Raw genomic sequence first — 13,276 nt, 5'->3', positions numbered from 1 at the left:
TCTGTTACAACTAGAAATATTTCCACAGTGGAAAGGACTGGACTAAACCAAGTACTGTATTTTATTTCCAAAATAAGGAAAAAAGTATCTTATTTCTCACCAACTAGATTACTTTAATAGTGTAATCATTTATTGAGTTTATCTGGACTTAGAGTCAGAAACAACACTTATGGCAAAAATGCCAAGTTTATTAACAGAAGGTAAACAGTAAGGCCAAAAGCTTCTTTAAACCAGTATGTTGTTCTTACTAAATAGCATGCATGTTAATGCTTTTATTTCCCTTTTTGTTCTGCACTTGGTGTCTCTTCTATATTGTAGATTAGTTACATGTTTGTATTATGCTTTTATGTTGAAAATTACGGCAATGACACATGTACATCACAGTTTTCATAAGAGATAGTACAAGAAAAAAACGAAGTTGCAAGTTAGAAAACTGTTATTACGGTATGTGAATATGGGGAGTTGGGGTTTTTTTTCCCCCTGATGTATGTTTGTATAATAGTATTTTTAAATTCAATGAACTCTAACATTATTAATATTTCTGGGAGTCATCTGTTGTTGGTCTTTGGTTTTATTTAGTACGTGGTGTCATTCTGAGATATTCACCTATTCACACAAAATAAATGGGAACTCTTAGAACTGGTCAATATAAATGCTACTTTCATTATATAAGTTTGTAATTCTGGTGTTTCAGTTCTACTCATTGCACTGTATGCTGTACTGCGTGAAAAAACCTGTTCTAATTCCACTGTACTGTAAGAAGCTGTTTATCAAGCAGCAGTGACTTATCCAAATACAGGATGGACAGTAAGATAAGGCTGTTCTGTGGGGCAACTTTTTTTTTTTGACAGCTCATTGAATATAGTTGTTCTCTAAAGTGATCGCTTTTCTTGTCAAGTCAGGCAGCTGTAGAATGTCTTAATCTTTGAGTACAGTTTAGACATGAATTGTGTAATACTTAATTTTTAAAATTTCTTTACCTTGGCTGTGGTTTGGAGATTAAGACCTGCTGCCTGATGCCACAGAAGGTAACTAAAATACTTTAGTATTTGCTTAGGAGGATCTGGAACATAGATTATGTCAAGTTTTGAGTTCTGGTTAATTTTTTTAGAGCAAAATTTTGCATGATATTGTGGGAATCTTAGTTTTTATGTGTCTGAAAAGATTTTGTGTATTTTATATGTTTCACATTTTTTGCTCATGTTCTGGTTTTTGTAATTTTTCCCTCTCTATTTAGTAATCAGAGTCAAGAAATTCTTGGGTTTATACGTACAATGCTTAGGTCTCTGAAAGCATCTAACTGAAGTACAGTATTAGCCTACAGATGAGACTATAAAAGTGAGTGTCATCAGTTATAGATATGAAGTATTGGCATTAATTATTTAGAAACTGGATCTTCTGAATACATCAGTATTTTTTTACAGAGGTGAGCAATTGAAGTGTGATGCAGAAAGGGAAGTCTGGTTTTGTTAGTCTGGAGGAGATTTTTTTATTTTAAGATGCGCATCCTGGTTTTAAGTTATGTTCTAGTTCTTATCTCTGTTTTTCTTTGACTGTGTGAAGATACTTATAGGCCAAAAAGCATCCCAAAGTTGAAAGCAGATCTTCAGTTGCACGTGACTTTTATGCAGCTTTGTGTTTTATGCTTTCATCTGGTTTTGTATTAGTGCCAAGCCAGAATACTTTCAGTGAAAACTCATAGAATTGTTTGGGTTAGAAGAGACCTTTAAAATCATCTACTCCCAGCTGCCCTGCCACATGCAGGGAGACCTTCCACTAGACCTGGTTGCTCAGAGCCCCATCCAACCTGGCCTTGAAAAGTTCCAGGGGTGAGGCATTCACAATTTCACCACTTGACAGTACAGTGCCTCATCACCCTGACACTGAAGTTTTTTTTCCTGATATCTAATATAAACCTGCTGTTTTTCAGTTTGAAGCCATTGTTGTTCATTCTATAACTACATAACGTTGTAAAAAGTATCTTTTCAGCTCTTCTGTAGATTTCTTTCATAAATACTGGAAGGTCCTCGAAGGTATCTACAGAGCCTCCTCTTGTCCAAGCTGAATAATTTCTGTTCTCTCAGCATTTCCTCTTGGGAAAGGTGCTCCATCTCTCTAATCATTTTGGTTGTCCACCTTTGGACTCACTCCAGTGGATCCATGTCCTTTTTGTGCTGAGAACCCCAAATCACAGCAGGTGGGGGGTCTCAGCAGAACAGAGCAGAGAGGCAGAATCCCTTTTCTCACTCCTGCCCACACAGCTTTGGATGCAGCCCAGGATACAGTTGGCTTTCTGAGCTGCAAGTGTACATTACCAGCTCACATCCAGTCTCTCATTCACCTGCACCCCCAAGACCTCCTCAGCAGTACTGCTCACAATCTATTCATCCCCCAGCCTGTACCAATAGCAGGGGCTGTGCTTACATGCAGCTTAAGTGTTGCATACCAGCAAAAAGTTTTATGCTTACATTAAAAAATGCATGAATAAATTTATTAAAGTGATGTTTCTAAATTTTTTGCTAAGAAGACAGATCTGTTTAACAAGTTTAATTTTTTTGGTTAAGCAGAAAATTGCAATGCCAGATAACATGGCAAAGATTTCAAATTGTGTCATAGCCCTAAAAATTGTAAGAGAAGTCTGCTCATTTCTAGTGCAGTAGTCTAGTTTTATGTGAACATTGATTGCTAATTGTTCTGTTCTTAGTAGTTCGGGGAAGATTTGTTGGTTTTCAGTAAACATAAAGCATAGTTAAGTATCAGAGATAATTAATACCTGTAAAGTTTGTGGAAACAAACAGCTGGGGTGAGGAGAGGCTACCAGTGTTGGCAGCAAGAAAACTTGGAAATTATGTGTTGTTTGGGGGGGATAATTTGCTGTCAGTACACAGGCAGTGTCCATCAGAGCAGTATGGAGGCTGTCACATCAGCATGTGGCTTCAGACTAGCTGTGTACCTGCACTCACCTGGTGTAGTAAGGCACCAGTGATAACCTGAGTGAAAAGTAGAAAACCAATGTTTATAAATCCGTAAGAAATACGGAGTTGCTAGTTCCATTGCTCCTTCCTTGTTCTGTGTAGTACAGGTGGTGTATCCTTTTTAAAATTGCCAGTATATTTAACAGCAAATCTGCCCTCCTCATTCCTCCCCTATTTTTTGGGGTTGGTTTTTTTTTGAAAGTGAAGACTCCCTGGTGGTGTACCTGAGCGTACGGTACTAAGTATATGGTATTAAATAACGGCCTGATTTTCACTTGTATGTCACTTTCCATCACATCACAATGAAGGAATTAACAACGTTGTGTAAGTGTATGTATGTTGTATAAATACCCTTTGTGTTCCTTTGGTAGTTAGGGAAAAAAGAGCAAATCATGCCTTTTGTTGTATTTTGAGCTGTGCTTGTTATAAATGATGAAAAACTGTACATAAGAGTTACGAGGTCTTATTTCTTTCATGAACAAACATCAAATCATTTGAGATCTTAGGAAATTAGATGGCTGGGTGCAAAGTGGGTTTTTCTGTAAAAATATATTTTTAAAAGTATAAAGGTCAACTAACAGACCTACTTGGCTGTGGGTAATGTGGATTTTTGTAATACAGGAAAAGTGCTTTCTCTTCTAAATGCAGTTTCTGAAAATGTTTTCAAGTAAACTTATATATTCAATCCACAATTTTTATTAATTATATGACTGTGGATATGACATGTAACTGTTAAAATTATTTCTATGTATTTTCTGTCATTTTGTACTGTCTCAAGTATTATCTTTCATTTCACAGTAGTGTAAAGAAATGTTATGGTAAAAAAACCCCAAAACAATTCCCGAAACAAACCAAAAATACATTCATCCTGTTGTCCCCGCACCCCCAAAAGAAAAACCCCAGCCAAACAACCCAAAATCTGCCATGTTACTTTTAACTTCATCTCCAACATGTTGCAGTTTCTGTAAGGTCGTTTTTAAAAAACGTTGGATTTGAATTTTTGTTCTTTCAAAAATGTTTAAGCACCTCAACATAAATGCTTGCTGACTTCAGTCAATGCACTGAAAATTTCCCTCATTGATCTGACCATCAAGCTGCTTGGAATGATGAAGAGTCCTTAAATGTTGTGCAGACTTTTGTCTCTCATAACTTCAGTATTCCTTATCTCATGATTATGGACTCTTTTCTTTCTGACAACAGTTTTAAGTAGTTTTTACTTGCGGAGTCTTAAATGAGAGATGTTCCTTGAAGTCAGTCTACTAGTCTGTGTAAAAATAGGAGTAAAGGAGGGTTTCAGTGAACAGTATTTTGTGACTTCAGTTGAGATACGTACAAATAGTAGTAGTTCCTCCTAGTTTGTCAGTGTAAAGAACTGTTGTGTCCACTTAATGTTAAGTAACATATAAAACCCTATACAACAGCAAAAAAGATTAATAAAGGAAAAGGACAAGTGAGAATAGCGGATAGGATGTGGTTTGGAAACAAGCACTTCTGTGGTTCTATGTAAAGATATTTAAGTGGTGTGTGCGAAGGTGATGCTACTTACACAGGGCAATAATTAGAGAAACAACAGGTTGCCATTCTCTTGTGTTTCTTGGTTGATGCTCATGAAAAATTTGGAAAATGGAAGCCCTGTTTTAATTTATGACTACAGCAACTGAGCTTAGTGAGATGATATTAAAGTGTTTTGGCATGTTATCGAAAGAGAGAAGAGTTCTTATCATAACATGTTAGGTTTAAATTCCATTCTGTAGTCCTACTAAAACATTTTATTCTGGGGGGGTTTTAACTAGAGAACCCATATAAATGTCATGCTAAGTAGCAATGAAAAAATTGTAGTCTCATGCTAGTATAGGAATTACAGATTAATGTAGCTTCACTTTTAATATTTCTTGGGTCAAAGCATTTTCAGAGGACTTACTCCACTCATAAATTTGCATTTACTTAAACATCGGGTTTTATTTTAAAATTAGTTTGATTAATAACTTCTAACACACTTTAGAAACACACTTTGGTGTGTTAATGGAGGTATATTGAAGGGGACATTTAAGTTAATGCACATGGTTTCTTACTATTTAATAACATTCTTTGCATCCATGTGTCTGTGTTAATGTATCAGTGCATCTGCATGTTCATGAAGCTTTCTGACAAGGCAAGACATTTGTAGCAACAGGACTGTGACACGGATTCTGTTTTCTCTAGCTCAGGGAAAACGTTCTCTGAAGTTTTTTTGCCAACTTGTTGTTTTGCCTGTTCAAACCTATTTAAGTCATTGTCATCCATACGTCAAGTTCCAAGACTTAGTGTTACATAAAACGCGGTGTTGTACAAGTGCAGCTCTTGGTTTCTGGGTTAGAACATCCCTATGTTTTTCGCAATATTCTTGAAATTATAGGACTTGAAGTCAGAATTCACATTTTGATGTACAAATTTCGTAGATACGCTAAACACAGAATTCTGTTTAAAATACTGCTACTGGAAAAATCAAAGTATATTTGTTATACAAATTGAATTCTTATGTTTGAATTTTGAAATCTTCAAATTATTGTAAATTCCCACAGGCTGATGGTGTGGTATATATGATATTCAAAGTAAGTAACAGTGGGTATATAACTGTATAATAGAAAACTTTTCTTTCAAGTTGGTTGTAAACTTGATTTTTAGCTTAGTAATAGGTGTTGGTGAAGAAAAGCTTCATTGTAATGGTTAGCTTTAAATTACCTGTAATGAACTTGTTCTTCAATGTTCACAGATCTGCTTTTTGAGAAATATGTCTTTCAGGCATTTGAATTTCAAATAGATTTTTATTTCGTCTTCTAAATCTGTACAGTAGTATCAGAGACAGTCAGTGGAGCTGTCTCATATGTGGTATGTGCCCTTTCTTGTACTGCAAATCGTGGTAATACAAGGACAACAGGAAAAGCCAGATGGTGTATTTCACCATTTTTAAAGTTAGAAATACTGACTGTGGTGCTGATGAGTGCATGAGACAACTGCTGCTGGCGTGATTAGTCAATGAAATAACCAGCTACAGCTGGCAACAGACACGCACAGTTACATAAGTTTAGACCTTTTCATAATTGAAGTGGTTGGAGGGCATGTTCTTCTACTTTTTGGGGGGGGGAGTGACTTACTGTGCTGGGCTAATTTTGGATCACAAAGATTATTTTTTGTTAGAAGGCTAGTAATTTCCTTTAGAATTGCTGCATGGGCTCTTGCAGGTATTTTAAAACAGACAAAGCTGGATATTATAGAAGGAAAGTGAGGCAGGTATAGAGGAACTTCCTCCAGAACTGATGGATCCAGTGTTGCCTCTGTGAGAGCGCATGATTGGTGGTAATAAACAGATACTAGAGCAAAACCTGTATTGGGTTTCATTTTGTGTTAAACTTGTGTCTTTGTTTGATAACCCCTTTGTCCCCCACCATAGGTTCTCAAACCAGTTCTTCAGGAGCTGCTCTGTTACAAGATTCCATCAAAATTCCTTAAGTGATTCTAAATACAGCTCTTCTTTGAAAAACTTAACAAGCTGCATTGCAGTCATAAAGAATTAGATACTTGGTTCCTGCAGACATTGGAGTTCTGGAATGTTCTTGGGGTATTTGCCAGCTTTCTTATAAGGTGAACTTCATTTATTCCTTCCAAATAAAACTTTCATTGGGCAACTAATGTAATAGAATATTTCAAAGTAGGTGGAGCAGTACAAAGATATAGATTAATTTCTTAAGTGGTTTTGGGGTTGTTTTTTTTTTTCTTGTTTTGTTTTGGGGTTTTTTTTAAGCACTGAAGTGAGCCTGCTCTTAGAAAGTATTCCCTAATGTTCGTCAGTTCTGTGCGTGATCTGGGTCTGTATTGTGACTCTTAATATGTGACGTGGATTCTGAACTGCCTTGGAGTTGAGATTTGAAGTATGTGATACAAACCCTGGATCACAGGCCTAGCAGGGCTGCCTCTCTGGTTTTTGGTTTATTTCAATTTTCCCTTTACTGGTGGTGCTAGGTAGCTGCAGTGTTGCAGCTGTGCATTAACCACTTCCTGCCTGTCAAAGAAACCACTCCTCTGCTCACACCCATCCACCCATCCCTTCTGTGCAGTTTGTTGCAGCATGGTAAAGAGGGAGGTGCTTTGCTGTGTGTTTTACCTCCTGCTGAGTTGTCACTGATTGGCTTGTCTTGAGAGAGCACTGCAGCCATCTTAGTCGTATTTTCAGTACAGCTAAGACAGAGCCGTTTCAGAATGGCTGAAAAAGTGCTCCATGCAGCAGTTCAGCTTGACTGTGCGAGTAGAGCTGTTGGCATCACATGCTCCTGACCTTAGAGGTGAGCACCAGCTCTGCTTTGCTGAGAAGCAATTTCAAACCTTGGTTAGGCACGGTTAACTAATTCTAAGCTGTATAAAATATGTTTAAATGCTGTTGTCTTTTTTTTTTTTTTTTGTCACTTTCACTGGGTTGAGGTATTTTTCATTTGTTTTGTGGTATTTTTGTTTTTTCTCCCCTTTCTTACTGAATTAATTCACAGATCTCTATCTTGTCTCAGTTACAGGATAGATTAGGTGGGACAAGCCAGGTCAAATATCATATTTGTTCTGCTAATCAAATTACTTTATTTCGGCTTACCTTCTTACCAGGCCACAAGAGCTCTCATTCTGTGCTGTCCCTTTCTCAAATGCTTGCCTCATACTTTAACTGAAACATGAAACAAACTCTTTACATACTTAAATTTTTGCAACCAAGTAATTAGATTTGATTATCATTTTTTCAATGTGTAACTTTTCTGGTGGTAAATAATTACAATGCCTATATAACTACATTAGAAAATCAATGATTATATAAATTGTTAACTGTTTTGCAAGTAGCACTTACTTGCTACTCAGGAATAATGCTACAAATTCTATGGAATTACTACAAATGAGAAGATGGAGGTTTAGAGATCCATCATTGTTTCTTTTGTATAACTTAATTGAAAGCTGAGTTTCAAAGTGCTAGGTTTTACATGGCCTCGTGTTTTTCGCTGTATGGTATTGGTTGGGGACCTTGCTGTTATCCTTAAAACACATTAAAAGGTGCTGTCTGTGTCAAGGGAGATGAGGGTAGGAGAAAAGTAACGCGCAACTTTTTTCCACTGGGGCGTTGAACAACAGAAAAGAAGAAAGAAGGCATTTTTTTTAATGAGTGTATATTTAATTTTCTTGTTCTGTCTTACACTTAGTTCAGGTCTTCATGGGTTCTTAAGTTGCACCTAAGTTAAACCAAGAGTAATGAAACAGGGAATTTCTTCAAGTTCTCCAGGAACATATCGGGAGCAGCAGTCAAGCTGGGTAACTCATCAGTGTGTATGCTGCTCATAGTAATTTTCTGGCTGAAGTTGAACTTAGTGCTAGGGATGAGAAAGCTAGTCTAATGCCAAAAGGTTCAGTTCTTCCTCAGAATGTCTGCACATTAATTTGGTGCTTTCGGTATAATCTGTTAACAAAGCACTTGGTTAAGTTAGTTTTAAATATCCGCATATACTGTCTTGTACAGTTAATGGCAACACACTGTAAAGACGTAAAATATTCTGTGCAGACAGTGCACGTCAGATTCTCAGAACACGTAATTTCTCCATGTTTATTTTGTTCATTTGATAAAAAGAAATAAACTCAGTATACAGAATTTTTAAGGTGAAATGGATTGGTGACTTCAATGAGCAGTAAATTTTTAAGTAATTGGTTATAAAATTTTTCTGCTTTAGGTAAGATAAGAGTAATGCAAATGTGTGGTTAGTGGTGGTGATGAAAAGCAGGTAGTTTTATTATTTTTATTGATAGTGGAACTTTGTTTAGTGAATTTGATTCACAGCAAATTTTAGTTCATAGAGGATTTTTTTGATTGGGTAAGATAGTTAAGGTCCTGGGAACATTTGGGTACTTTCAAATGTCTGAAAATTCAAACCGCAAATACTAATTAAATACATTTGTCTTGATAAAATGTGATATTTTGCCATACCTTTATCTCATCTAATGAATGTAGATTAATAATGTAGTGAAACAATAATCTTTCTGGTTTATTGCAAGACAGTCTGTCATCCTGACCCCAATCTTATAAACGATTACTGAGGTTTGTGTTTGTGCGTTTTTTTAGTCAGTTATTGTTGATTAGTTCCAGATATTAATAATTCATATTGTCTACAGGAAGTAGAAACATTTCGTTCTTTGAAATCACCAAACTCCTACACTATAATTTCTGGAGAGGATGAAATTTTATGTTTAAAACATACTTTACCATACACATCCTGTGGCGGTTTGTTGGTTTTTTGGGGGTTGGGTTTTTTGGTTGGTGGCTTTTTTAAAGAAAACAGCAGGCATATAAAAGTTATCCTGTGCAATTTGTTTTGTTGATTTAAGATTTCTCTGTTGAACTTCTCTTTAAATGGGAGCATGAAAAGCAGAATATTTTCGGCAATCACTGTAGGGAATGGTTTTTTAGATGTATTACATTTGAGTAAAATACTGTATTTTCAGACCATGTCTTTGATATAGTGCTTTTAGTGACTTTTTGTTGCCCATTGTCTTTTTTTTTTTTTTTTTTCCTGTGAGCTGAGTAAGCTTACTCCCGTTTTACAGAAAAGTTGCAAGAGCTCAGAGAAAAGCCCTTGTCTCTGTATTTCCCCTTCCCTTTGGTTTTGGTTTCCTTTGCTTTTTAACAGGCCATTTTGAACACCCATTTTCAGAAACGCTGTACAAAATGACTGGCCCAGCAGGGAGCAGTAGTGTTTTGTTGGATGAACTGCATGGGTAGTGTGGTTTGGGGGTTTTTTTGGGTTTTTTTTCTCTCCTGAAGTACCTGTTGGAATGCTAAAAGTATGGTAGGTTTTGAAACCTGTTTTGCAAATGGGATACATTCCCATTTTCAGAAATCCAAGTATATTATAATGCTTTTTTTATGGTAGCACTAGTAGCTGAAAGCATAGCCTCTTCTCTCTTCACTCCCATGGTGCTAGTAGTTTGGGTGTTAATAATCAAAAAAGAAAATGAAAACCACCAATTTATGTGCACAGGAACAAGGTATTTGAGTGGATGCTGAAACACTTCCTTCTCCCCATCACTTTTATTAAATACATAAATTAGCTGTTCATGAGTTGAATTAGATGTGTGTAATGAAGTAATAACTTAAGCTGAATTGAATGCTATACAGTTTTAATGCAGGATGTGTTGTCAGACTGTGCTCAGTGTTCCCGTGTCTGTGTGTTCTAGAAAAATGAGGGTTGTACTGCTGGATAGGTAAACTTGAAGGATAGACTCTCAAGAGTTAAATAAATTTCTAATAGGGTAGTAGTCTCAAATCTACATGATTTTCCAAGAGAAATACAAATTCCAAAAGAAAACCGATCGTTTACTCTGAAAACGTGTATAGATTCCCTTCCTCCACCCTTGCAAATGTTGTACTATAAAAGGAGAATTTTTCTGTGATTTTATTTTCATTCGTGCACCAACTATATGGATAGTTTTTCATGACTAAATCATAGTTGCTTGGAAGCATTCTAACATGGCTTGATTATTTTTTATGTTCCTCCTAAAATTGTCTAATAATTTGCACAGCTTCAGCTTATAGTTTGGTAGAAATTTTGGGTGCAAACGATTTCAGGCAGGACTTGAAATGGACTGGAATGGACTGTGGAATGAATGCAGTACTGTTTAATGTATGGAAATCACTTTAAAATAGCTGACTTGTTTGATTCTTCAGGTGGAAATAAACAGTTACCAAATTCTTAGAACTGTTTGGAATCTTAACAGTCGTAACATGATTAAGTATTTATTACACAGTTGAATTAGACCTTTATTTTTTAGATACAAAATACAGCAGATTTTTTTCAAGCACGTATTGTCTTTGAAGGAATTACAAGTAAACCAAATTTTTTACTTTCTTCCATCATCTTGATTTTCAGATTGAAATCAGTCAGCTGTTTAATAAATAACAAAATTCTTCATGTAAATTTCAGTGAGCAAAATGTGGGGGTTTTGAAGTTGATAAGGATACTCATACTGAGGATTTTCCATTTCTAGAAGAAAGGGAGTGCAATGTATTAGACTGTTACAGCCTGGAATTTACCCGGTTTAGACACTTTTTCACCTCTCCTTTACAATAGAAAAGCGGATACAAATATTGTCAGTCCTTCCTCCCCCCCTTTCCTGCCTTTCCTGTTCTTTCTGCTGATTCAGGTTTCTGTTGTAAAATATCTTCAAATAAACCATAGCAGCTAAGATAATGGATTGATAGACAGTTCTCCATTTCAGAAATGTACATAATTTTCTGTGTCTTTCAAACACTAATGTGAGAAAATTTTGGGAACTACTTAAGTTTTAGCTCATTCTTAAGTGAATAGTAATTTGATCTGGTTTGTGTTTTGGAGAAGAAAAGGCAGGGAAAGGGATGTTTTGGACTTCTGTGTGTTGCTTACAGAAGGCTCAGGGCCTTTCATTTTCATTTGCTCTGTCGTGGGTGTTTTTTCTTGTTTGGGGTTTGTTTTTCTCTTTTGTTGGTTTGTTTTGGTTTTTTTGGATCAAGGTACTAGTGACAGATTTCATCATGGTTGGGTTTTTGGTTTTTTTTTTTCCTTTTGTTTCAGACAAACTCTGTCAATTAAATGCTTTAATATTTAAAACTGTGACTTGGGGAATCATTTTGTGTGACTTTTTTCTCTACCTATTTTGAGAGAACTGAACCGACATTTTAAGATATTGTCTTTGATTAATACCTATTGAATCCATATAGTTAACAGTACTTATTTTGAACACAGCAGGTCTTACTACTTTTGACTGCAACATCTGTGCTTTAAGGTCACTTCTCGTGAGAGATAAGGAAGTCGTTCACATGCTGGAGGTAGAGAACTGGTTCTGAGAAGGCAAAGTCACAATAATAGCTTTTAGGTGTTTCCACCGACGTGGGTAAAACATGGGAAAGGCAGGCAGACCTTTTGGCTTTTTCTGTAGTGGCAGTCACTGGAGAATTATGATTAATAACTATGGTTTGTTCTCTCAGGTTAGAATCTCATATTAAAAACAAAACAAACCACTCTCCCCCACCCCGCCCCGTCCAAGAAAAAAAAAAAAAAAGCCGAAACTGGAAACAAAAAAATCCCGCCCCAGTCCCCTACTTTGGAGGCTGCTGAGGGGTCCCTGTGCTTTACTTGGGGTTGGCCGCCAGCCCTGTGTGTGGCAGACAGAGACTGCCGCTGGTCTGGGGCTCAGCCCGGCCCAAGGCCGCCCCCTCTGCCTTGTGTAACCGAGTTGGTGCGTTTCTAACTGCTAAGCCAATTGCTCCTCCTCTCTGTGAAAACGTTTTGTGTCTGAAACTGAGCTTTGTCATAGCCAGGGGTGTGACAGGGAGGAAGGCGCAGGCAGGAAAGCACAGCGAGGGGGTGCGGGTGACTGCCGGAACGTTCTGGAAGCGGGGTGGTGCTTCCCGCAGACTGCAGATGCAGAGCTCGCCCGCGGGGCTGCCGGCAAGTTCTGGCATGGAGCTCCCATAGCGGACTGGAGCCCGGAACAGAAAATGCTGCAAGGCTCTTACTTTGCAGTATGTGTTTTTCTGTGTTGAGAACCATGCTATTATTCAGGTGTTCATGCATAAGGCTATAGAGCTTGGGCAAGGGTAGGGATATGGCTCTATTTGGGAAATCCAAGGGGTTTTCAAATTTTTTTTTTAAGTAGCACTGGCGCCTTTTCCTTTTAAAAATCTCAGAAGCTATTAATCCAATGATTCATTCTGCAGATGACAACAGCATCACTGAAAGATGTATTCTGTATGTGCTTCGATGTGCTAGCATACATAAATCAGTCTGAAAGTAAGGCAAGTCAAAAAATACAGCTAACGTAAAAGGGTTGTTAATGATTGTCATTTTAATGTGACAATCATTCTGGAAAAATAATTAGCTTTCCCTTACAAATCACTCTAGGATTTTGGATGCAAAAGGTGAGGATAAATTATAACAAGAAATGAGGAGTAATTTGCATTGCTAAATATTTTCAGACACAAAAATAGTATTTTTTTGACGTTACAGGTGAGCATATTGTGTTATGCTCAAATGACCTAGAACCAGCCATACATAAGTAAATAATGCTTGCAGCAGAAAATGGGACATATAATTCGACTGTATAAGCCTTGCCACTGTTGGCATTGTAAAGAGGAACAATGCAGGGAACTGGAAGAGGCCGGGGTGTAAAGCAGGCTCTTCTGGTCCTGAGATGCTCTACCTTTGCCATGTTCAAATCAACAAGCATCCCTGTCTTCATCACTTTGCTTTTTCAATAAATGGTGCCAG

At 37.0% G+C, this 13,276-nt stretch overlaps 1 protein-coding gene across 8 annotated transcripts in view; it reads left to right on the top strand.

The window, feature by feature from the left end:
* The window catches only part of LOC121675414 (activating transcription factor 7 interacting protein), an 88,564-nt gene that overhangs the window by 2,759 nt on the left and 72,529 nt on the right, over window positions 1–13,276 (top strand). The gene's annotated exons all lie outside the window — the stretch shown is intronic.

This window comes from Corvus kubaryi, unplaced genomic scaffold, assembly GCF_017639235.1.
Source record: "Corvus kubaryi isolate FWS band 111438036 unplaced genomic scaffold, C.kubaryi_AGA036_p1.0 74, whole genome shotgun sequence".
NCBI classification, from domain to species: Eukaryota; Metazoa; Chordata; class Aves; order Passeriformes; family Corvidae; genus Corvus; species Corvus kubaryi.
Note: the sequence above shows the minus strand (reverse complement) of the source record. Positions and strands in the feature narration are given on the sequence as shown.